At 41.7% G+C, this 27,610-nt stretch overlaps 1 protein-coding gene across 6 annotated transcripts in view; it reads left to right on the forward strand.

Moving 5' to 3' along the window:
* Positions 1-498: 498 nt before the first annotated feature.
* ADNP (activity dependent neuroprotector homeobox) overlaps positions 499-27,610 on the forward strand; it is a 46,090-nt gene continuing 18,978 nt past the window's right edge. For 3 of the 6 annotated variants that reach the window (XM_060230790.1, XM_060230794.1, XM_060230795.1), the window contains exon 1: positions 1,576-1,765. The gene's annotated coding sequence lies outside the window, so the exon portion shown is untranslated. Of the gene's footprint in view, positions 652-1,575; positions 1,766-27,610 lie in introns of those variants that run through there. The other 3 variants (XM_060230789.1, XM_060230791.1, XM_060230793.1) reach the window with 2 other exon arrangements.

Here is a 27,610-nt window from a genome sequence, read left to right on the forward strand (position 1 = left end):
GGGGCAGATCCCGCCGCCTCTTCCTCTCTCTCGCGAGAATCCCCCCACGCCGACGGGGTTATGTAACCCGCTCCCCTCCACCTCCTGTTAAAGGGCCCGTTTCCTGTCAGGGCAGCGGGGAGGGGGCTGGCGCGGGAAGGAGACTCCGGCAGCGAAAGGGGGCCCCGGTGCAGGCGCTCCCCTCACTGCCCCCCTCCCCGTGGGGGCGCCTCCCCTCCTCCTCCCCGGCCGGACAATGAGTCCCATATGCTAATGAGAGCCCCGCGTCACTTCCGCTCTTTCTCGGCCGCCATCTTGGCCAGGGCAGGTTCTGGGCAGGAGGGACCCGGCTGTATTGTCTGCAGGGCGCCTAGGGAGCCCCCCCTCCCCTTTCCCCGCGGCCCGGAGCGCGACACCCTCACGGCCTGGCCAACGAGCCCCGCGGAGCCGCCTCACGTCTGCCCCCTCATCCCCGCGCGGGCCGAGCCCCCGCCCTGCCTGCCTGCCGCCCTCCCTCCCTCCCAGTTTGTGTCCCCCCCTCGCCCGCCATCCAGCCTCCTTTGTCTCCCCGGCACCGCCGCCGGCTCTGCTCCTCGCGCCCGCTCCCACCCAGCGAGGAGCCGCCAGCAGCGCCGCCGCGGAGGAGGAGGAGGGAGCGCGAGAGCCAGCCAGGTAAGTGCCTGAGCGCGCGGGAACCCGGCGCAACCCTCTCTCGCCCCCCCTCGCTCCCTCCCCGTCGGTCGCCTTCTTTCTCCTCCTCCCTCTCGTGTAGCCGGGCCCGGCGGCGGCAGCTCGTGTTTGCGCCTCTCACATGCGAAGGCTCCGCCGAGGCCGGATTGCGGGTCGCGTAGATAGAGATCCTTTTCGCCTTGTTCCTCCCTTCATTCGTGTGTGCATACCGGTTCTTTTCCTCCTCCCTCGGTCTTTCGGGTAGATGCAGCCGCTCTGGAAGCTGCAGCAGTTTCTCCGTGCAAATCTTTCTTTCCCCCTCCCTCCTTTTTTTTCTTTCTTTTTTTTTGTTTTGCAGGGAGGCGGCACATGGATGTTGCGCCCCCGAGTGTGGCTGTGATTGCACGGTCTGCATCGTGGAAGGAGGGAAAAAAGAGGGGTGGAGGAAGGAGGGAGAGAAGAGAGGATGGCGATTGCATCCGTCGGCTCCTGCATGCTTTGGCGGGGTGCGGGAGGGGGGTCCTTTCCCTGTAGCATGTGCTGGCTTCAGCTTAGGAAAGCCCGTGATGACTGCGGATTTGGCGCTGAAAATTTAGAGCAGGGCTGCGGTACAATGAATGGAAAGCCACCTCCTCCTGCGACCCCCTCCTCCCTTCCCCTAACAAGAGGCGTCGGGGGGTGCTGGAAAAGGCGGGATTCATGGCAGAACCAGAGTAGCAGCTCCAGGGGAGAGTAACAGGCACCCATCCGCCCACGCAACTCTTCTGTGATGCATCCATCCCGGGCAGTAGTTGCTCTAACCTATTTCTAGACAAAGACGAGAGGGAAAGGAGGCCGCCTTCTGCTTCTTTCGCCGGAAAGCGGCACCTTCCTCCAGCACGCCTCTCTGCTGCTGCTTTTGGTTATGGCATTTTTTTTTTTTTGCAGCCTTGTTCAGTTTTGCTTAGGCGTCTACAGTAATGAGCCTGTGGCTTGACGTTTAAAACTACGGTTGCTTGGGGTTTATGGCCATCGAAGGAAAAAAAATATCAGCCCCCACCCAAAATGCACCGCAGCCAAGTCGGTGGAATGGAGAAATGAGCGTGGAAGTCAGTAGGGGGCGCGTTCTCTACACTGGGTAAGGCTGCTGCATAGTGGGGGGAAGGGCCCCAGATGCACGGAATGGAGCTGCCACACAGCGCCTTCTATAGGCCTGGGAAAATGGGCCTATCACTGCAGGCTCGGTTGCTCTTAGGAGCTGACAGCAGCACAGGCAAAGGTTTAGTGAGCAGAGCATTGATTTAAGGAATCTGACCACTGCCTCCGCTTTCCTGGAAACGGGACCAGAAGTGTCGTCATGGTATGGTACCTAGAAGAAATGTCATCCCTGATGCACTTCACCTGCTTGAAGCTTTGGCTAAAATTCCTTGAGAGCTGGTCTTTCCTGAGCTACTGAAAAGTGCCTGCTCCTAGTTTAGAAGTTGATGCAGTCCTTGCTTCTGAGCATGAAGGCAGGATTTAAGTGGAGGGAAGTGAAATAATAGCTATAGGGGGGATGCTTATTCCTTCTCTAGCCTTGAACTTTACATTCTAGGTTTGAAGATAGAACTTCTTGATGAGTAAAGGAACTGCATCATCAACACGTGGCATCCCAAGTCACAAATGAATCTGGCTTTCTTGAATAGCTGTTTCCCTCCTGTTGAAAGCATGGCAGCAGAGGTTATTAGAAATGCCTCCCAGAGCAGTGCTTAACTTTGATTTTTAGTAAAAGAAATATGTCAGATAAAGAACTATGCTGCATGCACTGTGATGTGGCCTGCTTTTATGGAAATAGCCATCTTCTTGATATCCTAGTTCCATGTTGTTGTAATAGTGCTAAATTCAGTGTCTCAGGTCTCAACCACCTTACCTGGACAGGAGTGACTTCAAGTCATTGTTGATGAAATGAAAAATGAAGAGCCAGAGACTTGCTTCATCCCACTACATAAAAGCAAAAAAAGAGAGAAGCATACTTAAACAATCATTTACTGCTCTAGAGTGTTTTGATTGGTTGCTGTCTAATTGCTTTCCCTTCCAATCAACAGCTTTCTTGGCATAGGGAAACCAAAGAAGAAACATAGATTCCAAGCATGGGTGGTTAAGGCTGTCTGCTTGTAATGTGGTTGGTCAGAAACATAACTGTTTCACTATATAGCACTGTAGACATAGTCGAAGGAAATAGTTTGTACTTCAAACTTAGACATTATCAGTTTGTCAAGCTTGTAGGATTTTATGGGAATCTATAGGGTATTATGAATTGGCTACTTTTGCTACCTTTTTGTTATTTTGCTGAGAAGGGTTCACATTTTCTGTTCTGTTTGGCTTTTTAATAGGTTTCAGCCATCATACATGTAGTAACTACAATATTTTACACCTTTGCTTGTTGGAACTTCTTTGAAAACCTAGTGTTCTACTCCAGTGTCTCAGAAATTGACCAGAATTAATTCTTGTGCTGATAGATTATGAAAACCAGTGCTTAAATGTGTATATCAAATCATTGGCAACAGGAATATTACCAGTACATAGCCTGATTCTTTTATTGGATGCTGATAGTGTGACTTCTTACAATAAAACAAATATAAAAAGCATTTCACTTGAGTTTGGGCATGTGGTATCTCGAGCCTTCCTGTAAATGCAGAAGATTGTTTAGCTGTGGCTATTTTTAAGCCAGAGGCTTTAGGTTAAAAGCAAAAAGTGGGAAACATGTGCTGCGAAGTGTAAAGTTAGGGAAGTTAGCATCTGCACAAAATTGTGAACTGAGTTACCTATGTGAGTGAATATAGATGAGAGAAGATGTCAGCAGCTTGTGGGATGTCTTTAAGGGGTGAGTGTATGTATACATCCATATGTGTGTCATATGTATAAGAAGCATATACAGTAGTCTAGAAGGAACTGTCAGTATTTGCAGCAGCAAACATCCATGAGTCGAAAGCAGACATTTAGAGCTTTCCAAAGTCTGAGAAAACAATAGATGAGCTGTCTGGCAGAAATCTCATTTTGGGCATAACATTCCATAATCAAGGGAAAAGGTGAGACATAGAATTTATTTCCAGGAAACACTTCTGCAGAAGGTAAGCAAGTATCCCATTGGCTCTCAGCAATATCAGTCAGACATGGAATGGCATGAGAAAAGGTCAGCTGCCTTTCTCAGCACTGATTTGTGATTTAGGGGGGGGATAGGGATCTTCTTTTCCTGTAGTGTATAGTAGCAGTGGCATGCCCTTGGTAGGCAGAAGCACAATGGGTCATGCCAAGCCTCTCAACTAAAGGCATTTTGTTCAGTCAGTGCAAGGTGCATCCCTCTTGCATCAGTGGAATGTGCCTGTGTCAATATCTGCCTGAGATATTCAGACTGGTAGGATACAGCCATTTGGATTCAGTCAGAACTGTACAAGTTTAATGGAGATGATAATGTTCAGTATATTTAATGCACAATGTAAGTTAACACACACAGCGGTAGGGTACGTCATGTTGGAATAAAACTTTTGGGTCATTTAAAAAAACTTGCTGTCTACTTAGCGAGACGGGTCTTGATGCCTACCATTGTGAATTAGCCTTGTCTGTCCTGCCATAGGAAGGAAGCCTAGTCAAGTAACCGAGAGCATGCTTTTTTAAGATCCTAGATTCGGTCCTTGGCATCCACAGAGAGGGAACCAAAGAAAGCAGAAATGAGCAAGACTTATGTCTGAGAGCTGCTGCCAAACAGCTTTATATGCCCATATTGATCACTGTTTGGATTGCTGTTACTTGGCGAAGAACGCTAACATATTAAAGGTGAGAAAATCGGACAGGTTATGAAAACATGTTCAGTGTGCCAAAACAGAAATAGTAGCAAATAATTTGGTCAGATGTTGTAGAATTTAATTTTATGGAGTATACAGAATGTAGGGTTGAAAATTAAATAAATAAATAGAAATCATGGAAGACAAACTTGTTAAAAGGTGGCATGGCAGGGATCTGTGGCATACCAAGACCAAAAGGGCCTACACATATTTCCCATGCTAATGATGTTGATTAAGGCTTAGTTAAATATGGCATGCAAGCATCTAAATTGTGTGCTAAAATGGTAGTATCTGATTATGTGAGTTTGGGGCACATAGCATCAATAGTGTAATTTTTTCCACCTAGATCAGAGGTGGCCAAGGGTAGCTCTCCAGATGTTTTTTTGCCTACGACTCCCATCAGCCCCAGCCGTTGGCCATGCTGGCTGGGGCTGATGGGAGTTGTAGGCAAAAAAAAAACATCTGGAGAGCTACCCTTGGCCACCCCTGACCTAGATTATTCCCCTGATGGAATTTCCGGAAACTGAAATGAACAGTCATCAAAACCAGAATAAAGCAACCTGTTCAGAGCTTGCTTACCTAAATCTGTGCTTCCTGAGAAAAATAACAGCATCTTTGCAGTTCATAAAAATACTGAAACCTCAAGTTAAGAGGATTCCTTTCAATGTTGATTTCATACTGTACATTACATTTAAATGACTGGATTAAAGTTCACACTTCTCTCCACTGATTCACTTTTAGTGTATCATTTTGTATGCTCAGATAGATAGGAGATATGAGTGTTCACATGACTGGCTTTGGGGTTCCAAATCTGGATATCTTTCATGAACCAGGTCAAGCAGCCAAGTGTAATAGTTTTAAAATAATTAGTATTAAGAAAAATAAGGCTGAGACCTTGATAAGTGGGCCACTGTGTTTCAGGTCTTGAAAGTTTGTCTCAATGCCTGCCTAATATACTTTTCATTCTGCCCTTCTCCAAGGATCTCAGAGTGGAGTACACAGTTCTTCCTCATTTTATTAGCAGTGTGCAAATTCATTTTGTGCCTGAGTAAAGAACATAGAGCAGCAGGTTCAGGGGTACACAAAACTGCCTTTTACTCTTGGCAGACTTACAGGATTTCAGATGAGGGGGCACTAGTTGTGCTTGATGTATATACATGTGGGACTCCAGATCACATGTACAGGGTCTGTACAGTCCCTATGGTCGTATGTATGTAGGACCCCCTTCAGATCTTTCCTAGGCATGTGGGGATGAGGGGGTAGTAACAGTCATATACTTCATCATTGCATGCATGCATTCATACATTTCTCTGCCACAACTTTTAAGAGTTTGAACATTACTGCTGGTGGGTTAGCCCACTTTTTAAAAGGTTTCTCTTTTCCGTTCTCACTAATTAATATGAATCACTACTAAAATGACCTAGTCTTGTGGCATCTTAAAGATAGGAAGATACACAGTGTGCTTGTGAGCCACAGCTGATCATGACAGGGCAGGTTCTGGTTCACAATAAATGTGAAGCTCATACAATAAATGTGTTAGTCTTTAAGGTGCCACAAAACATTGTCATTTTGTCTGCAGCAGATTATCACAGCTGGATCACTTCTGTGCTGGAAGAACACTCTTCTTAAATGTTGTGCATTAATTTTCTTGGGTGCCTTCTGGATTCTGTGTTTATCTTGGCACCCAAAGGCAATGATATAGAAACTAGCACACAGGGTTTGTATCCTGAATCATGAGCCTGGTATCTTCTTTTGCCTGGCATTTCTGTTTTAATCCAGAGCCTTTACCTTCACACAGCTTTCTTCATGTGGAAGAGAGAAATCAATTGTTTGTCTTTTTTTCCTGTGCTGTTCCTGTATCCTGTATGTTGCTGCTACCATAGATGGCTAGAAATGGGTGAGATACGCAGAAGAGCTATTCTTAATTATCAGTGACATTGTTACGTTGGGTGACTTAAAAACAATTTTCACAACCCCCTCCCCCGAGGGTAGGTCTATCAACAGCTGTAAGCTTTCCTAGATGTTGAAGTTTGAGGTATATTGTACCAAAGTTCGATAAGTATGGATGTATGCAGATTTTATTCCTCCATAGACCAAAGGTTGTACCATAACTATTCCATTTACCTCTTATTTAATGAAAAAATTATAAGTTATGTTAAGATTTTGTAGGATATAAAAGCATTATAAATTGGCTGACAGACCAAACTATTTTTTGCATATTATTTGAATGTGATTTTATTATATTATCAGTTGTTAGTAAAGCACTGAGAGGGCTAATTATCAAAGCATGAGGATGCAACAGAAAAATACTTGGAGCATGATCCAGACGGGGGTGAGTACTTCTAAGTCCAGTTGATTTTAACAGAAGAGTTAAGCATGTACTTAAATCTCTCCTGTTGTAACCAATGAAACTTAAAGGTGCTTGATGTTGTCTGGATTTGTCATTAGTGTTTATATAGCGTGTCTCATGAGTGCTCAGAGCACTTCTGGTAAATCATGCCAGTTCCAGAAACCTGTTGAAACAGGCCAGTTCATATGTAATATCCCCATATGATAGATGGAGGGGATGAGGGCCAAAGCTAAAGCCACTCAGTAAAGTTATAGCTGAAATAACAGTAAACAAGGCAAGCTTTGGTTATGCCCACAAAAATCATGTAGTCCAGTGAGAGTAGTGTTCACTGTAGTATATAGTTCTTAACCTTAACTGAAGCTGCATCTATGTATAATCTTAAAAACTGAATCTTGCCAACACACTTTGTGAAGATCAGCATATTCAACAGTCTGCTGAGTGTGGAATCTCTGGTTTTAGCTTTCCAGTGGGCAAACAACAAAAGATCTGTTTTGTAGACTGCTTTTTACCTTCTGTTATTCAAAGCTGGTAAATCTGCTTCACATGTTACTTGTTTTTTTAAAAAAATATCCAGCAAGTCTCAACCACCTCTGGAATGCACTTATGTAGTAAGGATTGTGATCTGCACCATTATGGGTAGACATCTCTCAGTCCTTGTGGTGGCAATTTTTTTTTCTTCACTCATTGCATTTGCCCAACTACATGTATATTTGAGGAAGGTTAGGACTGTTCACATAGGTGAACAGGTTTGCACGAGTCATGCCAAAGTCGTCAACATTGTGAAGAGGCTTGCTGTTTTAAGTTTTCCTCCATGTGTGTGTCTGAATAACTGTGGCCTCATGTAAAGAAATATAAGGCTATGCTTTCCATACCAATCAAAATTTTACTAAGTGATATGGCTACATGTAAAGAAAATGTGTGGAGTCTATTCTGCTGCTCCCTGCTTCATGAGGAAATGGTTACTACAATTCCTTTTTGGTTGTGTAGTAAGATGCATGCCCACTAGATGGAGTATTAGCTGCCAGTGGAAAATTCCAGAACTCACCAAGGGGAGGAATGTGAGTTGAGAGGGCTGTGTTTGCTAGGCAGCAGAACAGTGTAAAGAACCAAAAAAGGAAGGTAATGGCTTTCTAGCAGCCTTCATGGAAGTTCTTCCTATTTAACACAACAATCAAGCAATGCACCAATGAGTGTATATCTAATGGAACTCTACTGAATATGCAGAAGAAAAGTAAAAATTATATTTGGTGCTGTAGATACCCCATTGTGAGGTTCAAGCAAAGAGGATGTTTGTGTGCCAGAAAACTGTAGCCCAGCCAGGCCACATTAAGAGGGAGCTTAGATTCTGCCCTTCTGCTGCTTGAGTGATAGGATGACTTCTTGAAGTTGAAAGATGCTCCAAGTTGTGGATGTTATGAGGAGTGGCAACCTGTGACTGATGTCTTGAAATGAGCTTCAAAAATAAAATCTGGTGTCATATCTTCTTCCCAGGCTTCTTCTTCGAAAGCTTTTCTAACAAACTAGTAATTCTGGGGAATGAAGTAAATAGCAATTTTAAGATGTGCATAGACCAGACTAGATGCACAGCATAAATCCACACTTTGAAAGTTGCAACCTTAGTAGATGGAATTTTAAAAAAAAGTTGTATCTCGAAGAGCTATAGCAGTATTTCAGCCCATTGAGGACTCTTTTTGTCACTAAAACTTGTGTAGGAGTAGTGCTACTATTCTCTCAAGTTTCTCTGACAACTTGCTAACTAATGATTGAGTGTTCTAAATAGAAGCAAAGCTTGTTCTTTTGTCCTTCCAAAAATGAAAGCAAAGTGGTGTGAGCAGTTTCAGAGATGAATGTGATATGATTTAATTTTTGAATGGTTATAAGAGGTTTGCACAAGTGCAGTTCTAACTCATTACTGTGAACTTGTGAGTACTTAATGTTTTTGAAAAATTAGCCTGTGGACAAGGGAAAGAGGGTGGGGGCAGGAATTTTTATTTGCTGACCATGGTGTGACTGAGAAGCACATCTTCCATTTGTTTTACTGGTTGCTGAATGCTTTTTGGTGGAGGGGGACCTACAGTTGTTGAGTGAATTTGTTTAGTTTGACAGTAATTTCGAAGTAGGATGAGGCGGGGCATGTATCTGGACAGCCTCAAAAATGAAGTATTTATCACTGGAATGAATTGCTGATGCAATTACTGCTTTAAAAGGATACACCAACATATGCTGTTGTTTACAAGTGTGATGCTATTTCTCCTACATAGCCAGGTTTGCTGTGACTTGATTTCCAGTTATTTGAAAAAAGGACACCTTATATTAAACATAAATAAGTTTTTTTAAAAAAACACAAATTATATAGATCTACAGCCCACTTTTTCCCAGAGACTTGTAGCAGGTAACAAAAACAACAAACAGACAAAGACCAGCATTAGACTTTAATGAACTTCACGGTTTTGGTTTTTGCACTGTATCATCATATTTTTGAAATGGAAGCATAGAGGGCCTGCACTCTCTTTGATATGGTAGGTGAGGATCGGGCAAGCGTTATTTGGGCTTGGTGAAGGATATTTTGAAATATGCTCACTTTTCCAGAGCGGTTCTTTAAGACAGTTCCTTTTAGACTAGCCTCTTCTGTCATCCTGGCATACCAGGTTGGGGTATTTTTTTTTATACTGCCTGTTAATAGTCAGCATCTGTCTAGATGAGACTGTTTTCAGTTAACTGTTACAGCTCTGCCATTTTCTGAAGGCCTCTAAGCCCAATGACTATGGAACTGTCAAATTCTAACTTCACTTTGTATTGGATGTCACCCAGCATTTTTGTGTGTGTGGTATGGCCAGCCTGGTTGAAAGAACAACAGATGTTCTACAGCTTGATGTTCTTTGTGGGTAGATTAATAAAGAGGCTGAATGTCTTTACGGTCCATGGTCATAAGCTTGGAAACTTGTTCTGTGAGTCCAGAAGGGTTTCCAGTATTTTTCTGTAGCAGCAACCCTCTCCTTTGCAGAAGTTAAAACTTCTCTTAGGGTTATTGGGATGAGGGTTCATCTGTGCAAAATGGAGAAGTTAAAAAGGAGTCCCTGATCCATGTGTTTAGTTGTCACTTATAAAGTGCCATGGATTAATTCCTTCTGTAACACTTCGTAAACAAAACAAAGTATCTGACTGTAGCCTAGTTTGAAGCAAATAACTTTCAAACTGGTATACTAATAAGCTGTGTAGGAACTGCCCTTTTCAGACATTGAGCATATACGAAGCCTGTATGGTATCATGCAGTTCTCCATCATTTCACTGGAAGGAGCAGGTTCAGGTGTAGAATAAAAGGTGTTTGTACAGGTTAATTTCTTCCATAAAATGAAGGGGGGGGGCACAAGGGATCTCTAGACTGTTGAGCAATTAAAGTGAGCTGCAGCAGGTTATGTGTAGCTAGGTTAGCTCTACATTCCTTTGTGAAGGGAAAGTCACAAATGGTGCTTTTAAGAGCAAGCAGCAATTCATAGCCCTAGTCAGCACAGTTTTTCATTGCCAAGATGTTTTGTAGGCATTGCTTTCATAGGATGCACAGATTCTGTTCTTGAGCTTTGTGGTTTGCTGTAGGTAATGGTGCATCTGTAAATGTGCTGGTGTCTGCAGAACTACTGTCAGATCAGACTGCTGTGTGAACCTGTTTAATTGGAAATAACTCCATTGATTTTCAGCTGAACTTCAAGGAAGGGGCAATTTTCTTGGTTGCCATCTCAACATGAGAACTTAGAGTGTCTATTCCAAGCAGAAACAAAACAGCCATCATTTTGAAAGCTCTGAGAAAGACATGTACATCTGACAGGTGTGGTTTCCATCACTATTTTGCAGTGATGGGACAAAGTGCCCTTAGTTGGTCTTTGGTTTGCTTGGTGATTTTCTAAGGGGCAGGAGCCCTGTCCTTTTAAAATGTAACTGCATTTAATTTGGCTATTTTTAAGGCAAGCTCCTGTTTTTTTCTCAAAATGGAAAGCTTTGTTTTTAATGACTTCAGGTTATATGCATGTTTTACTGACTTTTAAAAAAAATACTTCAAAGTAGCTGGTCTTTCATTGATTGCAGCTGTTAACACCATCTCATAAAGAATTGCCATATGAGATGTGTTTGTGTGAGGTAGTCTGTTCACATGGCTATCTCTTATTAATGCACTCTTGTTATTTTCTCCTCTGAGAAGTATTGGGAGCCAATAAACTAATAATTTAAACAGTCATAGGATCAAACAAGTCCTGTGAGAAGCAATGAGAAAAATGTACTTCTAGGTATTCAGTTCCTAACAGTGTCTGAACCAAAGGGATGCCAGCATAAAGACAGTAAAATAATTGTTTTGATGGGCTTTGTCCAAAGTAAACACAGGATGGGGAAATCACCCTGCTGGATATGTTATTTCATATTTTGCCCAAAACACACACCTAGTAATGACTAAAAGAATCTAATATATTAACTCTTTGGTTTAATTCTCATCAACTAAAACATTGCTGATGTTTGCTAATATGAACTAGGTGCTTGGATGTTTCTGCTCTAGATTTTTTTTTAAAATCCCTTTCTGCTAGAATAGGTTTTCAGCCTTAATCTTTGTAATCCTAAGACTTGACTTACATTCTTATTAAAGGTTGTTCTTTTGTTCAGTATTATATGAATACCTGGTGTAATGGTAAGGTGGGAGTTTTGTATGGGGAAAGATTTTGAATGTTTTTCTCTTAAATATCCTCAGCCAATTAGCCATCTTACGTTAGGTAAAAACTGGTGCATGGCTAATAGTTCTCCTACCCAAAGGTGCTCTGATATAACTAGTGATAAATGAAGAGGTTTTACTAGCACTCTGCTATCTGAACTGTAAGAGCCTGTTTCTATAACCTAGGCCCCAGGTTGTTGTTACCAGTAGGCTTTATGAAGCTGTAATACTTGTCATTTGCTATACACATACATGGATGAGGAATTTAAAAAAAAAAAACTTCAAAGAATATTGTTTGCCATTATGCACATAGTTTCTCTTAAAATAACATAGATCTGAATCCTGGACAAACTGTATAATGGTTATTGCATCTGCTCTCTTCCCTGAGTTTACTTTAAACAGTCTCTCAGCTTTCCAGTAAAAAGCTCTTGAACGTGCTGTGTGAAAGACCTGTAGAAAAAAGAGAAGCAAACATGAAACCATTTTTTCTAATAACAGTCAACTAATAATTTTAGATGCCAAATGATTCTGGACACATGTAGAAAGTTTTGAGTCCAGATATTTGAGTGTTTTAAAGCAAGTTGTGTTTCTTTTTAGAGACGTTGTCAATTTCATTCGTTTAAATAAAGATATAATGCTGCCTTTAAGGAAACTGAACTGAAAAGATGATTCCTGTTATATATGTACCTTGGCTGTCTATTTGATGAAAGTATTCATTTTTGCCTTCCTATTCATAAAGGTGTTCAGCTCGTTATGAAGCTGTTTTCCCCAAAACAATATTAGCATCATTTTATTGGTGAAGGTATTGATATATGCTTGTACACAAAAAACTAGAAGTAAACAGAGTAGCAAATGTGTATACTGTTAGGCAGTAGCCAAATTAATGGTCTTTTTCTTTAAAAGATTCGGTGCTTTGTTTTGCTTCAGGAAAGCATTGTTTTGTAGTTCACAATGTATTCACTTTAAAATAATAATAAATATAGGAATTGAATACCTGATAACAAAAAGAAGGAGGTTTGGATTTATAGCCTGCCCTTCACTCTGAGTTTCAGAGCAGCTTACAGCCTCCTTCCCTTCCTCCATGACAGACACCCTGTGAGATAGGTGGGGCTGAGAGAGAGCTCTGAGACAACTTGTGACCGACCGAAGGTCACCCAGCTGGCTGCATGTGGAGGAGTGGGAATCAAACCTGGTTCTCCAGATTAGAGTCCGCTGCTCTCAATCATTACACCAAACTGAAGTGCTTTTGTGTCTCTGCAAGCAGTACAAGGAAGTAAAGGAGAGAAACCATTCATCATTAGTAAATAAGGCAACAGAAGGGGTGGGGGAGTAATGTACTTCCTGTAGGAATGGTACCGTCTAGGCCTCTGAGTCCTGGTCTTCTTGCATAGCTTCATTCTAATTTGCATAATTTTAGGTCATCCGAGCAGGGCCTTTGGACCTGAAAATGTACAAAATTAACAACTGGCTGCACACATGCCTTCTCCGTTGTGGCCCCCACCTTGTGGAGTGGTCTGTCTCAGGAAATCAGGAAGGCTCCCCCACTGTCCTGAGTCTCTGCAAACTATGCAAAACTGAATTATTCAAAAGGGATTTTCTATGTAGGTGGTAGGGTAGCACTGCACAAAATGATTCACAGAGTTACTTGGACAGATGATTAGAGACTGTGCTCTATATCACTGTGTATAGGTTGCTGTAAGTTGGATCGTACTGTGCAATCTTACATAATTTAATGTGTCATGTTATCACTGATGCTGTGCTTCAGTTCTGTTTTTTTAGACTTCTGGTTGGTTCTATTCCATTGTTTATTGAATGTCCCACCCTGTTGATTGTATTGACTCACTCTGTATAATCGGCCTTCAGTCCCACTGAGAATGGTGGGCTATAAATAATTAAATAAACGATTTACCCTTACCAGCGCGGGGGAACGTCTTTCCTGTGGTGCATGCCCATGCTGTTTCAGGAACATATGTATGAACACACCACATGGAAAGGGTCCATTCTTGAAAACTGTAGTCCTGGGCAATATTAATATATGATGAAAATGTTATCATTGGCCCCATTATATTCTTCATACTGGTGTTTCTGGAATGATGAGGAACTGAATAATAAGAAAGGAACTCCAGTGCTGTTGGAAAAGATTATGTGAATTTCACCCTAGTGGAATAAGAATGTTTAACTGTATTTTTAATTGTTTAAATAGTTTAATTTTTTAATGTTCACTTCCTCGTACGCCCTGATTGAATGGAAAGGCAGCATTAAAAAGTGTATAAAATAAATAAATGACTATAACAAGTTTCTGTTGCCATGATAGGTATCAGGGTGGATTTGATTTAAATCATAGTTTTCTACATAAAGACTCATTTTTGCTGGTATAACCTTAATATTCACAATTAGATGAAGATTTCATTTTTAGAATAACTGTTCATATTAGTTTTACAGTTATATAAAAATATTGATTTTTAATACTATTAGAAACACATTATAGATAGGTAGAGGAACTTCATTAAAATATTCCCAAACTGGGTCTCTTACGGCCTGCTGCCATTACAGGTTTGCTACTCCATGGAAAGAAGAATGTGATAAACCTCGGGTTATACACACAAAAGATCCAAAGTCTTGTGGAGTATTCTGCTCAAAAATTTTCACTTTCGTTTTACTGCTTGCACCTCTCTCCTCACACTTAAGTTTCTTCTTATGCAGATCTATTCCACTCCAGGCAATCTTTTTCTATTCATTGAACTTTTTGAAACTTAGCACTTAAGGGGTTGATTCTGTGTACTTAGGTTTGTAGAACAATGAGATTAAGGTCTTTTTCTCAACTCTGTTGATTTTATAACATTTTTGCTGTGTAGAAGAGGCATGTGACCTCGGCAGCATCTGTGTTCTGTGATAATATCTTGTAGACAGAGAAACTGCCCAGTAATTTTACAGAAACCTCTGGAAGAATATGACATTGTGAATGGATTAATAGAATTTATTACCAAAAAATTTAAACATTGCATGAAAGCCTTATGCTTCAGAATTAAAAACTAATCCTTATTTCATGATGGAATAAACCTTTGGATGATAATATATTTTCCTCAAAAAGCATTTTATTTAAAAAAGTCTGATTTAAATCAAAGAAATCCAATTTGTTATTATTATTTTTTTAAAATCATTGATTTTTATCCACCCTGATAGGTATCCTATCAAAGACTGATTCTTTCATGTTGGTTGGTGGTGTGTTGACCTTCTACCCTTACCTTGATTGAAATACATCATGTGTTTTACTCATTTTAATAAATTTGAAATCTTTCTATTTACATTCATGTACATGACTGCAAATCCACATAATTGGCAGCTGTCTGACATAATGATGCTCTAAAAATGTTTAAAAATACCACTTAATCACAAATCTTTGCTTTTAGAAAAACTAGTTATGATAGGAGTATTTCCATATGCTGTGATTTCACTATTTATAATTCAAAGAGACTATAACTTTCAAGCACTGCTGTTTTAAAACTGTTAACACCATCTAGGTGTTCCCTAACTCATATTTTGATCGTATTGGTCTCTCTGCCAGAACCTGTTTTAACTGTGACTTGTTCACTACTAACTGCTTGAGATGAACGGACTCCATCTCTAATGTAATGCCAAGTAGCTAGATGACCTGGTTCTTGGAGAATTTCACTCCTCATTGCTTTTTCTCTTTAAAAATAGAGCTAACTCAACTGTTTTTATGTTGCTTTGCCATGGGAGGTTATTACAACATTTGTTTTCAGATAAATACAGGAAATAGTGTAAGGAAAGCACTTGCTGTGATAAACTGTTCTTAACCAGCCAGCAGTGTCTACAATTCACTGTTTCATGTTCTGACACCCACAGCCTCTATTAGTTGTCTGCTGGCAGGAATTGTAGATGTTTTTTTTTCCCAGTGAGAAAATATGCTTCAATGAATAGCATTAAAGTTGCATACTATTTAGAACTTATTTTGTGTGTTCATTCAAAGATGTCCTGTCCAGTGTTTAACCCAGGCCCCTCATGTGCATCTCAGCCATACCATAGAACCTTCCCCCCCACAGCAAACCCTCCACTACCTGTATTTATTGAACATGGAAACTTTAGACCAGGGGTGTCAAACATGCAGCGCAGGGGCCGAATCAGGCCCCCGAGCAACTGGCTGTCGTCTGCTTCCTTCTCCCTCTCTCTTGTTTCCTTTTACATTGCAGCTTGCTTTGCCAGGCTTGCTCAATTGCACATGAGCTACAGAGCAAAGCCTCTTATTTTCTCTATTGGCTGTGGCTCCTCCCTTGGGGAGGAAGGGGAAAGGAATAACTTGTTTTGTCAGGCTCAATCACACAGCAGAGTTACTGAGCCAAGCCTCTTTTCCTTCTATTGGCTGAGGCTCCTTCTGGTCGTCACCTGGAGAAGAAAGGAAAGAGCCAGAGCTCTCTTTGCCCAGTTCCTTGGATCTCATGGGATAGATACAAAGAAAGCACCTTTAAGACTAGTGAGTGCTACTGTTCAAGCACGTTTTATTTTAAGCTTTTAAATTTTTTTTGTTTGTGTCATTTATAAAGTTCATATCTTCGCTACTTGGCATTACATTTTATGACACATGGCACAACAGGGTCTCATTTATGTCAGCTCCATCCCTCATAACAACACTTCTGCTATAAAAAAAAGGTAAAGGTAGTCCCCTGTGCAAGCACCAGTCGTTTCCCACTCTGGGGTGACATCACATCACAACGTTTTCACAGCAGACTTTCTGCAGGGTGGTTTAGATAATGCTTATTCAGAGGTATGCTTTACACTTCCATTCTTTTGTATGGAATGCTGGAATTTAGCACTCTTACTGCTCTCATGACTCCGGGAAATTCAGAGAGACTTTTTGTGGAGAAAACAGACAGAAGAGTATTTCTTCATGCTACTTAATAGATTATTACTGATCTGCTAACCTTATTGTTTGCTTTGCAAGCTTCCCCAATCCAGATGGTGGTAATTTGCCATTGGGGAAGACTTGTGATAGGCTGTTCTGACCTTTGGATCAATCTGCACAATAATTTTGCAGGTAAAAATATCCTGGGACATCTGACATTGAATGTATATGTTACTGGGCTGTTTTTTGGCTTTTGTGTGTGTGCCTTTCCCTGCACTTTGAGATTTTGATCTGTTGTTTGTGTCACATGTGAACTCCCTTAATCATGGAGAAATAGTAAGAATCTCTACTGTGGTGCTGCCTCAAAGTGCTACTCTATTTTTATGGAATTTTGTTACTGCTTGAGATATCCAGATGTGAGAGCATGGACCATTTAAATGGCCTTTTTTTTTTTTTTAGGCTTCCTTTTAAGGAAGCTGTTAATCTTTAAGAGCAAGATGAGTTTGGCTTGTTTTTTCTGTAGTTAAGATAATGCTGCTGACATAATTTGTATTCTCTCATGGAGGGGTTCATTTTTTTCTTAAATATTTTTAATATTCTTGCTGAAAGCAGATTATAAACCATCAGCTAAACGAAATTGGGAGCGATTTGTTTTCTTAGGAGCCTTTTTTGCTGTACCGTCTGTCACGGGCAGTCCGTGGTCTGGTTTGTGTCAGTTGAGCTGTTGAGTGCAAGCTCTTGTCTTGCGGTTGGAGGTTGGAGCTAGATGGCATTTAGTTTTTCATGTCGATGATTCTTGCAACTGGTGTGTGAGCACTGAGCAGGTAGTTAATATGCTTTTGCCCCATAGAACTTGACGGTTTAGGTAAGTAGATATCTTCCATAATTTGGATCCTTTGAACCACAATGGAAGATGCTTGTGGTGACGGGTCTTTCCCTGTTTTTCTGTTTACCAATAGCTCTCTAAGATCTTTGTTAAGCTAATGCTGAGGGCCAGGGGAACATCCTGGACAAAATGCCGTGAGGCACAGACAGTGAGGAATCAGGTGAATTTACCTCCCCATCCTCTTGTGTCAGTATTTCCCCCCCTCCCCCCGCTGGCAGAAGACAGGTAAAGGTAAAAAGGTAGTCCCCTGTGTAAGCACCAGTCGTTTCTGACTCTGGGGTGATGTTTTCATGGCAGACTTTTTACAGGGTAGTTTGCCATTGCCTTTCCCAGTCATCTTACCCCCCCCCCCAGCAAGCTGGGTACTCAATTTACCGACTCATAGGATGGAAGGGTTAGTCAACCTTGAGCTGACTACATGAAACCAGCTTCCGCCGGGATTGAACTCAGGTCATGAGCAGAGAGTTTGGACTGCAGTGCTGCAGCTTTACCACTCTGCGCCATGGGGCTGCTATAGAAGGCAGGTAGGTATAGGCAATTTCCCCTGACTCTTCCCTCAATTCTGCATTTCCCCCCTCATACAACTTGTGGCATTTGTCCACAGTGTTCCTCTTGACTGGCATTTCAGGAGTGTTGGGGGAAGAATGAGATGGAAAGAGCTGCTTCCACTAGCACAAATGCACTGAGTCTATAGGATCCAGCCACATGCTTAGCACAATGGAAGCCATTTAGTGTCTTTTGACATTTTGGGGTATGAGGTGATTTTCTCTGCTAAGGTAAAGCAGTTTTCAGGCTACTTTGTTTGGATCTACCTGTCAGGGTGTTACCAGTTGTCAATTATTGGATTTGCACATTTTAAATTAGCCTTATTTTTTTTCCATTTGGATTCTGAGACTTGCAGTAGAGGTCCATGTGCAGAAGGGCTGTTCTGCCCCCCTTCCCCTCTCCCAGTTTCTGCTGCAGTGCCCCAAAAAGCTGCTTGAGGATCAGGGAAACCCCTCTGGAACAGTAGATAAGGATGGCGGTGAGAATCTTCAAAACCAGCCTGGGCATGATTGGAAGTGTATTCTGTTTGTGTGAACGTTTCTTTGGATGCAAGCTTATGTACTCTGCAAAGTTGAATGAATTTTGGTTCTTATTTTCATAAATCACTATGCTACAGCAGTCTGTGAAATTGAGCATTTTTTTTCTTCTGCGGTTTTTAAAATTCTTCTTTAGCTACAGTGTGATTGACAAACTTGAAACGAAAGGATTTATATATGACCCAAATAACTTCACTCAGCATGCTGCGCAGCTTGTACGAAGGGCTATTATGTACTGATTAAGGTACATTTAAGATTAAACGTGGGCCTGATCCAGCCAACCTTTTGCTTGCATTACTTTGGCTGTGACCCAGTAGCCACTAGTGACCTTGATTGAACTCTGTGCTGGCTAGACAGTTGTTTTAGTGCCTCCTTAAGGTTCCTAGTCATTACTATTTAAACAGTTTAACATTGTAAATTATTTTGGCACAATATAGATATAACAACTGAGCCTCCAGACTATAATTTGCTCCCCCACCCCATGGTTTAAAACTGATTCTAATCCTAGCATGGGGAGGAAGGAGAACACCATAGTTAACTGATTCAGAATTAACAGTAAGTCATAGTTGGTGCTAAAATAAAGTTGCTTGCTAACTCCAAATAAGTGACAATAGAAAGGGAAGGGGCAGTGTGTGAGCAGAGGTCCCCAGCCTTTTTGAGTCCATGCGAATCCTTGGAATTCTGATGCAAGGCAGTGAGAACAGTCGCAAACCAGACATTGCAAAACTGCCATGTGAGGTGGAAAGGAAAGAAAAGGTCCCCTGTGCAAGCACCAGTCGTTTCTGGGGTGATTTGCCATTGCCTTCCCCAATCATCTACACCTCCCCCCAGCAAGCTGGGTACTCATTTTACTGACCTTACTGGGTACTCATTTTACTGACCTTGAAAGGATGGAAGGCTGAGCCGGCTACCTGAAAACCCAGCTTTCACCGGGGATCGAACTCAGGTCGTGAGTAGAGCTTAAGACTGCAGTACTGCAGCTTTAGCACTCTGTGCCACAGGGCTCTTCAATGTGAGATGGAGCCAACCACAAAATGTCAAGGAACAAGGTTGTATGACTAATAGTCTCTCCAACATGTTAGGGGGGAGCTCATTTAAAAGGATGCCTTTTTGAATCTGCACAGCCAGTCAGAAGCCCTACTAGGCAAACACCTCTGTTAGCCCACTCAGTTTTTAATTGCTCTTAGCAAGCCCCCTGCACAGCAGTGGGTGGGAGCTGTGCCACCCAGAGCCACTATGCTGGGGATTCCTGCAGTACCAGATCATGGTTTGGCATTATATCTGTACCATGTCTAGGAGTTCTCGTGGGCATGTCTAGGAGAACTTGTGGGCATTCGATGAAATTGCTGAGCAGACAGGTTAAAACGGATAAAAAGAAGTACTTCTTCACCCAAAGGGTGATTAACATGTGGAATTCACTGCCACAGGAGATGGTGGCGGCCACAAGCATAGCCACCTTCAAGAGGGGGTTAGATAAAAATCTGGAGCAGAGGTCCATTAGTGGCTATTAGCCACAGTGTGTGTGATATTTTTTTTTTTTTTGCCACTGTGTGACACAGAGTGTTGGACTGGATGGGCCATTGGCCTGATCCAACATGGCTTCTCTTATGTTCTTAGTTGTTCAATTTGTTTGGTGATGTATTAGCATTAGAATTCTTCTGTTGCAGAGCATGCACTTTGCTAGTGACCAGGCCAGAATCACTAATAGGCACACGTAAGCATCTATGACCAAGTTACTTAATTTTCACCTGTAAATGGGAGAATTCTGCACAGTTATAAACACAGCAAGTAAAAACTTGTCTGTTTTGCAATTCTTTCTCTTCGTCCACTCATACTGTTATTGTACTGCCACGTATATGCATAGGCCATTCACATCTTTCACTAACCCTAGTCTGCATGAAGTACTGCCTCTAGGGTTGCCAGCCTCTGGGTGGGGCCTGGAGATCTCCTGCTTTTACAACTGATCTCCAGCTGGCAGAGGTTAGCTCCCCTGGAGAAAATGACTACTTTGAAGATTGGACTCTATTGCATTGTACCATTCTGAAGCCTAGAGATGTGAAGGCCCGGAAAAATTATGAAAAAAGCCTGTTTCTGTTTTTTTCCTGAAGCTTTTTTTGTTTTTCCCAAAAAATTGATTATGAAACGTTTTATTTTAACATGATGAATAAAATATTTTAAGACAAGGTGTTCAGATATTTTCCAAATCATTTCTAAAACATGTATGGCATCAGATTATTCTAATTTTTGTGCACTGAGGACAAGCAAGTTCTAGGTCATGCCCATTCATTGCAACTTAGTCCTACACTCCCTTCTATGCACTTCCCCACTCTTAAATTCTTTTTATGAGAATGAGTTTTTTATTTTTATTTAATACTGTGGAGAGGAAAATGAATAATGGTTACTTCTAGATTTTTAAAAATTGTTTTGTGGAGGTTTTTTTGTCTGTTCCACATAAACTAGTAAACAGTTCAGGAAATTGTCGCTCCATTTTACAGTTATAAATAAATATTATTTAAAAAGTAAATTCTGTTTGTAGTAATTGTTTGGATATACTATATTTTGAATATGCTAGTTGTGATAATTTCATGCCAAGTAAAATTGTCCATAGTCGTATTTTATGTTCCTAAAGTAACAGAATGAATTTCAATATGGAAAAGAAAAAAATGCTAATGTAGCATTTTTTTCAGTTTTTCCAAAAAAATTCCGTTTGTTTCTGAAAAAACTTGGGAAAAACTGGTTTTTTTTCCAGAGCTTCAACATTTCCAGAAATTTTGCATTTCTACTGAGGCCCCTCCCCTCTCCAAACCCTGCCCTCTCCTGGATCCACCCCCAAAGTCTCCAAGTATTTTCCAAAACAGACATGGCAGCCCTCCCTTCTCCATTGTGTGCACCCCATCTACCAATCACCATGCTTAAGGCAGAAGGCCCAGATTAGGTATGCTTTGCTGTGAATTGTTTTTAAAAATGCCAGACATTTATGTGAATCCAGCCACCTGATCTGTACTTGTTGGAACTAATGTTGTGTCTGTCTGGCTGTCCTCCTTTATAGAACTTGGGGACTAATGGGGTCTGATTGCCACTGGAAGAAACTTTTCTGCATGAATTGAATGAAAAGATGACTGCTTGAAATTCAGTGTTCTCGTGTTTGGCACAATATGGGCTTACATGTTGCTTCACCATAAAGTATCTACTTACTAATCCTACCTTCAGCTCTGTCTCTAGTTCTTGTATGCTGAGTTTCTTCAAACTTCTGTGCAGTTCGAATGCTCATAAAATATTCTATTGCAGCTGAGCTGATGGTTATTCAGTTGACTGAAGCTAGAACTCTTGACAGTCACTAGCAATAGAATTTTAGTTACAGAATGTAGTCCAAGGGTGGCCAGACTGCAGCTCAGAGTTACATGTGGCTCTTTCACACATATTGTGTGGCTTTTGAAGCCCCCACTGCCCCATTGGCTGGCTTGGAGAAGGCATTTGTCTCTTTAAATCACTGCACCAAGCCAGCAGGCTGCTTGGAGAATGCATTAAAGTTGCTTTCTTTCCACCTCTCCCTCCCTCCTTCCTCTCCCCATCCATTTGCCTACCTCCCTACTTCATCTGATGTTCATGTTTTGTTGCTCTCAAATATCTGACATTTATTCTATGTGGCTCTTACATTAAACAAGTTTGGCTACCCCTGATGTAGTCTATTTCAGTTTTGTTTCTTTTGTTATAAATAAATAATATAGCTGAAGATGGAGGGGCAGATAAAAATATAGGCTGACTGATGAGTGGGAAAGAGAGAAGGAAGCAGGAAATGATGAGGATGGTGGGTTGTCAGAAGGAAAAGAGTAAATAGTTGGGGAGGGGGAAATAAGATTTGGCATGCAAAGAGGAGGGAGAGCTGTTTCTGTGGACACTGCCTGAGCAGGTAGGTGAAGGAGAGCAAGAAAGGGGGTGTGAGGCTGATGCGGAAGCAGCATTCCCAGCAGGCACCTGGGAGGAAGAGTGGAAACCACTGCCCACCTCTATTCCTTGTGAGCTGCAGAGGCAGCTTCTGTGCATGCAGGGAACAGCAGAAGCCAGGGAGTTCAAGTAAGAGGGTGAGATTCTGCCCCACAAGTCTTGCGCATTTCCTAGGAGGGGGAGCTGGGGCTGAGGGTTGGGTGATGGTCCTGGCAAGGGATGTAAATTGCTGCTGCTTCCCCCAACACTGCATGGACCAGAAGTGGTTGACATGGGAAGAGTGGGAGCCACCCCAACCCCGCCATGGCATGGAGATGGTAGCAGGTGGGTGTGCAGTTGAAGAGCAGGAACTGCAAGTGGGTAGCCCGGTGAGTGAGAGGGAGAAAGATGAAATACCTGAGCTCTTGAGCTTCAGGAACTATGAGAGGCTTGGCTTAGTATCTTGATTTTGGTATTAAGTATATGAAAATGTCAGATCTGTTTGCAGTTCGATTAGACCTTGTTTCTGGACCTTTCCAACTGGCTGCTGGTAATACCTTCCTTTTGCTGAGTATCCTCTCAGAATATTAAATATTCTGCTTAAATGGCAGACCATTTTAAATTCACCATGTAGGCATTATTGATACTTCCTACCAACATTCAAAAGATGAAAGAACTGTAGCAGAAGAGGTTACTGTTAACTCAAAGGAACAGAAAGGGTTTTTGAATAGATTGTGTTTGGCTTCTACAAAGGCATACATTCCTTTTAAATGCCGTCATTTCACTTGTGGAGGTGTGCCACAGTAGACAGAACTCTACAAGTGAAGGGAAGGAGTTTTTAAATGACTTCCCTTCACTCCCAGAGTTGCACCACTGTGGCAGCATGCATCCAGGAGTGAAGAGAAAGCATACCAATACTGAATACCAATATTGGAATTTGGGAATATTGGAAAATATCAATTTTTTTTAGTCCAATGGATCTGAATTGGGGAAAAAAGGTTTTTTCCCCCCACTGTGCACCCCTAGTTTCACACAGTGGCCAGCCAGTTCCTCTGGACAGCCAACAATTGGCCATGGAGCCTGAGACTTTCTCCTGGTACTTTCTCCTGAGACTTTCTCTTTCTTCTGCTCTGGGATTCAGAGGCTTAGTGCCTCCTCAGTCATTATGGCCATTAGCCACTGACACTTACTCTCCATGAATTTATCTAATTCTGAATACCAATCCTTGTTTACTCCTGTTGCCATCACTACATCCTCTGGCAGCAAATTCAACATTTTAAATCACTCTGTATAAAGTAGTTTTTTCTTTGTCTTCCCTAAGCCTACTGCCCATCAGCTTCATTGGATGCCCTCAAGTTCTAGCATATTGGGGGGGGGGGGGGGCGGGGGGGGGGGGAAGAAAAATTTAATTTTGTCAACTCTCTCCACTCCAGTCCAGACACAAACCCCTTTAGTCATCTTCTAAACTGAAAAGTCCCAGACTCTTCAGCCTTTTCTCATAGGAAAGGTGCTCCAACACTAATCATTTTGGTTGCCCTCCTCTGTACTTTTTTCCAGCTCTGTAGTGTCCTTTTGGAGATACAGTGAACAGAACTGTACAGTTTTCCAAATGAGCCTGCATTATAGATCCATACAGGGGCATTATGATATTGACTTTTTTTTTTCCTCAGTCCCTTTCCAAATAATCCCTAACATAGAGCTTGCCTTTCTCACAGCTGCAGCATACTGGGTTGACATTTTCATTGAGCTATCCACTATAACCCCAAGATTGTTTTTCCTCTCAGTCTTAGCAAGTTCAGACCCCATTAGCTTGTACTTGAAGTTGGGATTTTTGTCTCAATCAATATGCATCACCTTCAATTTACCAACACTTTATCTGCCACACTATTGCCTATTCACCCAGTTATGGTGGTCCTTCTGGAGCTCTGCGCAATTAAACATTAGTTTTCACCATCCTGAATAATTGGGTGTCATCTGCAAATTTGCCCACTATACTACTCACCCCTTTCCATATCATTTATCAATAAATTAGATTGTATTGGTCCCAGTATGGATCCTTGTGGGACCCCACTGTTTATTTCCCTTCATTGTGAGAACTGTCCATTGATCCCTTCACTTTTCGTCATTATATTTAATCAGTTTTTAATTCATAAGAGAACCTGTCCTCTTATCCCATGACTGCTAAGTTTACTTAGGAGTCTTTGCACCTTCAAAGTATACTATATAATGTCTACTGGGTCACTGTTGTTTACATGTTTGTTCAGTTTCTCAGAAAACTCCAAAAGATCGGGGAGGCAGGACTTCGCTTTGCAGAAACCATGCTGGTTTTCCTTCAACGGGCTTTGTCCCTCTATGTGCCTAACAATTCTATCTTTGATTACAATTTCTACTAACTTACTGGAACAGACATTAGGCTGACTATCCTGTAATTTCCTGATTCCCCTCTGAATCCTTTTTAAAAAATTGGTGTCACATTTGCTCCTCTCCAGTTTTCTGGTACAGTGCCTGAATTTAGTGATAGGGTTATATGTACAGGTTAGTAGATCAACAATCTCACATCTGAGTTCCTTAAGAACTCTCAGGTGAATGCCATCAGGACCTGGAGACGTATCAGTTTTTAATTCCCCAATAGGTCTACAATTTCATCTCTGGTCATCTCAATTAGGCTTAGTTTTTCAGACTCCCTTCCTGAAAATAGGGGCTGTGGTTTGGGTATGTGTCCCACATTGAACTCAGAAACAAGAAAAGTCAGTGAGCTTCTCTACCATCTTCCTTTAGTGTTCCCATTATTCCTTTGTCATGCAAAGGCTCCACTGTTCCTCTGGTTGGTTTCCTGCACTGGATATATATTGTAAAACGTTTATTGTTTTTCTTTATGCTTTTAGCAATTTGCTCCTCAAAATCTCTTTCTGCATGCCTAATTATTCTTCCATTTATTTTGCCAGAGCCTGCAGTCCCTCCAGTTTAATTCATTGCGATAGACCTTCCACTTTTTAAAAGAAGCCTCTTTACTTTTTTATAGCTTCTTTGACTTGTGGTGTTAACCATGCAGGCCTTTTTTTAGACTTGGCAGTGCCTTTCCTCACCTGTGGAATGTGTTCTGTTTGGGCTTCAATTAGGGTGGTTTTTCATTTCCAGGCATCGTGTAGGGATTTGACTCTTGTGTTTCCCCATCAGCTTCCTTTTTACTCTTCCCCTCAGTTTTGTAAGTTTAACATTCCCCACCAAGTGTAATATTTCATTGCAGCATTTTACCCTTCATTAGAAAAGCTATTTTTCTTATTGGTATATTAATGATTGTTCTGTCACAGCCTCTGTAGTTTTACAATGTGCCACCAAATAATGTTTATATCCTTAATTTTTTCCTTTTATGGAATATGACTTCCTCTTAATCACTTAAGTCCCTTTCCTCCACACCACTTGTTTTGATGTGCCATCTCCATTCTTGGTACTTTTTATATTGCCCATGATATTACAAATGCTGTCATATGTCTGCCACTCACGCACACCCACAGTAGGATAGATTTTCACCCTTTTTATTACCACAGCACACTTACATCAACTTAAGGTCTTTCTCAAGTGGATAAGCTACTTCAGATCTCATCTGTTTATAATTATTATTGACTTTTTTTTGTCTGTCCTTCTTCTGCGGATCTCAAAATGGTGTAAATGGCTCATTACTCCATAAGAAGAGCCCAGCTGGACCAGTATTCTGGGGGGCCAACAAAGAGCTAGGTTCAAGGCCTTCACTGGATGCTGCCTCCTAGCTCTGACATTCAGAGGTTTGCTGCCTCTGTATATTAAGGTTCACTTCAGTCCTCATGACTTATAGCCATTGCAGGATGTCTCCTGTCCTCTGATTCCCTCTTAAACCTCATGGCTGCCGCTCTAATTCTAATGGCAGTGATTTACATTATTGAATTACTAATTGAGAAGATGATACCATGTTTCCTAATTTGATCCTTAAAATATCTCTGTGTGGTAGTTCAGGCTAAGAGATAATGGATCAGAGACAACAGAACAGCTCACAAAGGAATTGATGGAGCAGACCTTACTCTGTCTTCCCAAAGATCCTCTTCATTTCTCGGTTGCTGTTGTATACCATATGCCGATGTATTTTGTTTGTAACATTCTGCCAATGCTCTGAGAGGATTTTCAGGACAAACAACAAAATGTTTGAGGTTGGGGGAACATCCTGTCCACCAACTGCTGTGAGTTTTTATGCTGGATCATGCCCAGTGGGTCATGATCACTCTGTAAGTTTTGTGACTAAATGTGGACTTGTCTGTATGTGAGGCTAGGATATTTTCTCCCATTTTTAAAGCAACTTTCTACCTGCTGAATTTCTGAGATTGTGTTCTCCTTCAGTGGGGGGAAGTCATCCAGAAGTGGTCACGCCTCTGCTCGCTGGATAGGGCTATGCAAATTTCTTTTGTTATGTGTGGCTCCTGTCGGAGAGACCCGGCTGACCTCTCCAGTTCTGTATAGCCCTGTGCTTGATAGGTTGCTTGAGCTCCTGCTCCAAGCTTTAAAAAAAAAAAAAGCACATGGTGAATGAATGAATGAACTTTATTACAGTCATAGACCAATATAAAAACTACGACACATCATATAAAACCCTCTTAAAATACCTAAGATAGTATAAAATACCCTCCTAAAAAACATAAAATACTTGAACATTCCCCACCTATACAATCCAAGATAACTAAAATATAATTTAACCGATTTTAAAATTCAAGTCAGTTCCAATTTATATAAATCCTTTAAATCAGAGTATATAAAAACATTTATAAACTAAAATTCCAAGAGGTCATACAAGACATGCAGTTTCTTGTTTCTTAGTATGGAACTTCACAAGATAATGGCAAAATTTGGCTATCTGTCTAGAGATAGTTGGACTTGCATCCACCAAAAGTTTCTCCAAACATGCCTCATCCGCGTCTGCCATTGGTTTAAATACAAACGGGGAAAAAGCACATGGTGCTGTTTACAGGCAGAGCCTTGGGAAAGAGCGTTTTGTAGCAAAAGCATGAGCAATCAGGGAATGCCAGCTGCAGAGACTGTTTTCACGCTGTCCAAGAAGACCGGCAGGAAGAGGCCCCCTCTCCCGTCCAAGGCTTCAGGCGGAGGAGTGGAGGAGCTGGCATGAGGAGTCAGAGGAAGTAGCCAGACCCATTAACCCTCGAGGCTTCGGAGGTGAAGGGCGGAACGACTGCAGCTAGCGACAGAACAGCCATCAGGGAGGCTGAGAAGAAGCCCCTGGCAAACAACAGCAGCGGCGACAGGGAAGTTGAGTGGTCCGAGTCTGAAGGTCCCGCGCCCGAAGAAAGTGACTAAGAAGTCAGCCTGCACGGCTGCTGGCGGGAAGG

Source organism: Heteronotia binoei, chromosome 2 (assembly GCF_032191835.1).
Source record: "Heteronotia binoei isolate CCM8104 ecotype False Entrance Well chromosome 2, APGP_CSIRO_Hbin_v1, whole genome shotgun sequence".
NCBI classification, from domain to species: Eukaryota; Metazoa; Chordata; class Lepidosauria; order Squamata; family Gekkonidae; genus Heteronotia; species Heteronotia binoei.